Source organism: Macrosteles quadrilineatus, unplaced genomic scaffold (genome assembly GCF_028750875.1).
Source record: "Macrosteles quadrilineatus isolate MER2022 unplaced genomic scaffold, UCM_ALF_1.0 Scaffold_7__1_contigs__length_78375512, whole genome shotgun sequence".
Lineage (NCBI taxonomy): Eukaryota > Metazoa > Arthropoda > Insecta > Hemiptera > Cicadellidae > Macrosteles > Macrosteles quadrilineatus.
In genome coordinates, this window is record NW_026542600.1 from 71,557,936 (window position 1) to 71,561,406 (window position 3,471).

Here is a 3,471-nt window from a genome sequence, read left to right on the forward strand (position 1 = left end):
GAGTTCCCTCGATTCTTGTCCTCCTTTTATATGCGATGATTAAGCAATAATCCTTCGATTTCGTAGTTCATCGATTAAAGCTACCCATTCATTGTCCAATCCGGTATGACCGGCTTCCATGGCTTCATGTAATAATCTCATTCGATCAACCAGCTTATTGACATCATTATAATATATTATGTTGGTATTGTATAGACTTTTTAATAATCCTTTCCCTGAAGATGTAGGTTCGTTGGTTCTTGGTCTTTTGTGTAACACATTTAATTCAGCTGTAGATATAGCTCTTCTTTTAAGTTGAGATTTTTTCACTTGTGTTGGAAAAAGATCAGCTATGACACTTGTGTATTTTATTGATCGATTTCGATAAATGGGCAAATCTTTGGAATACTGCTTTTTATGTGCATTTGTATCATTTAGTATATTTTTAAACACTGATAGGTCTTTTTTGGTATATTTACCAGGTTTGTTTTTAAAAATAAGTTCAAACAGTCCTGTTGTACCTTTATATTTTTGGTTACCAATAAGGATGTTATCGTTTTCATCAATATCCAAATTACTGTCTCCAATCATAATACCATTGTCTTCTAGTCTAGCTCCATAAATGTGATATCTTCGATTAGCCTGTGTTGAATGTAACATGTTTAATAAATATTTTCTGCCCAAATTCCCTTTGAATGCTATGTTTGTGCTTAATGTACTTAAATTTGTAGGATTAGTAGATCCTTCTTCTTGACCTGCGGAAAATCCTTCCTTTTCTCTTGAATCTTCAGTTTCTTCTGTTTCTCCTGTTTCTTCTGTTTCTTCACTTTCTTCGCTTTCACCACTTTCTTCAGTTGATTGAAATTGTTTGTATTGTTCATAATCTCTTGATTCTTTTTCATACTTAGAAATCGGTAGAATAGCATCTCCTTCGAAAGGTTTTTCAATATTCTTAACTAATCTGTTTAAAGGATCAGTAACGGGTTTAAACGTTGATTCTATAAACTTTTCTCTTTCGCTTATACCTAACTTCAGAGCTCTGTTTTTATGTCTAATAGATTCACTAAGTGATTTTATTTCTTTTAAGAGCTTTTCTTGACTTGCCATGTTTACAGTACGAAGTGTTGATTTGAAATAGTGATATTTAGTGAAGCAGAACGTATTTATCAAACCCTATTCTATATCGTCCGTCTTTTATGGCTTGTTCTTTCATAATGACCAAAAATCCATACTTTTCTGCCCATGCTTTTCCACAAATTTGTTTAAACTTATCAAATGACATATCAGCATTTACATGATCGTTATATACGTGTTTCAGGTTGGTTTCATCTTGTTTGAACAAAATTATAACATTTGCATTATCTCTGATAAGCTGCTTTGGAATTTTACTGTATGTTTGTCCTATATATATGCTGTCGATATTATTATGTCTTCCCATGGCGAAATAGTTCCTAATAGTATCATGATTTTCACATGAAACGTCATCAAATAGAAATACTGAATATGGTTTAGCTTGGTTTGGTTGCAAAACTTTATCACTGGCGTTAAATTTATAAAAAGTTAACACCTGACACCTTCGATATGATTTTCTCCAACAATTGATACTTTGGCTGATGTAGTGACTTTGAAAATATGTATAAGTTATTAAACCTCAATCCTTTAGGATTTGTAATCAAATTAAATACGACATTAGTTTTTCCACAGTTTGAAGGACCACTTATAATACATCTGACTGTGTTTGGAAGTAAACTACCATGTTTGCCAGTGTTGATTGTGTCGTTATCAACAGTGTAATCATCAATATTACTAATGTTGAATTGATCTTTATGATGAACAATCTCCATCTTATTCGAAATCCAATGGTACAATGAGCTGTTCCCGTTAAATTAGGTCTTTTATAGGTATCCAAGAATCTTCTGTTTTGTTAAAACCTAGCCATCGTACTTTAACTTGGTCTTTTTTCCTTTGTAACACTTTTTCAACAAGATATACATCACCTACTGTAGATTTCAATAATTCATGTCCGTAGAACGCACCTTGTAACAAATTGCCTTTATTATCCTTTAATATGTATGTTTCTGGTATAGTTGGTTGCACTTTGTATATGGTAAATACTTCATTTGTCCAATTAGGTAGATATTTTTTAGTAAATATCGTTTTATACTTACTTATTCGAACTTTATCATTTACATTGAATTTTCTAGGCTTCTTTATTTCAACTTTAGGTTTTGTATTGTGCTTTATTCTTTTTAATACAAGTTTAGCATTTTTCTTGTTTACTTCATTTGGCGTCATCCCAATAGTTCTGTGAAACCTGTTGTTGTAATCACTTATTAACATTGGTAAAATATCAATCCATAAGTAGGTTCCTCTGTTTGAAAACATTTTATACATCGCTCCTTTTAACGTTCTATTAAATCTTTCAATTATAGCCGCTTTTTTTCAGATTTGGTTGAGTAGTGGTTTATGTTGTATTTTTCCATTAACTCTGAAAAACTTTTATTAAAGTATTCTTTGCCATCATCAGTTTGTAAATGTTTCATTTTGTTTTTATCTCTCTTTATAGCGATTTCCATGGCTTGTGTTACGCTTTTACCAGTTTTATCCTTTAATGGTAATGCATCTGCAACTTTGGTAAAACAGTTAATCACTGTAAGTATATAATTATGTCCTTTATTTATTTTACTATATGGCCGCATTTCAATCAAATCTGCTTGATACAAATCATTTATTCCTTTTACAGTTGTATTTCTTCTTGGAAAGTTTACTCTTGCAGGTTTGTGTAGCTCATTTACAACGTTTTCTTTAAAAGCCATTATGTTGTTTTCACTGTCAATGTTGGCAAAGTAATGATTTTCATTTTTTCTTGCATCTCCTTATATAGGTCAAGGTCATTCAAACCTTGTGTAAAAAAGGGGGAACACAGCGGACAATGCTGTGTTCCCCCAATTTTACGGAAAGGAGAAAGGATAAGTGGTGTAGGACGATGAAAAGGTAATTAGTCGATAGGGTTAAGGGAATAGTGACCAAATGGAAGTGTGTGGATCCGGTCTGGTAGGATGTGTCGTTTGTCATCGTTGCAGGAGAGCGCCTTCTTAACTTCTGTCACGCTGTACAGTTGATGATTATAACTCCTGATTGTGTTGAAGTGTGCAGTTATAACTTTATCTTCATACAACACTTGCTTGTAGTCTTCAAAAAGTACATTTTTCTTCAAATACAAATTCTTTACACCTTTTGCCTTTTTTATAATGTTGTCATCATGTAGTTTCACAGCATACAATTTTGATATAAGTGCTACGATTTCTTCAAGTAACACTCCGTTAGCCTCATCTTTAAATTTCCCTAATACTTTCTTGTTTCTGTCTTGATCGTAGTTCGGATGATCTTTAGGATAGTCAGAAAAATCAAATTCATCTTTATATACAAATGTGCGAAGATCTTTATACATATCTTGAGTAATTATCTTGTAAATAAATGCATCTGTATCCA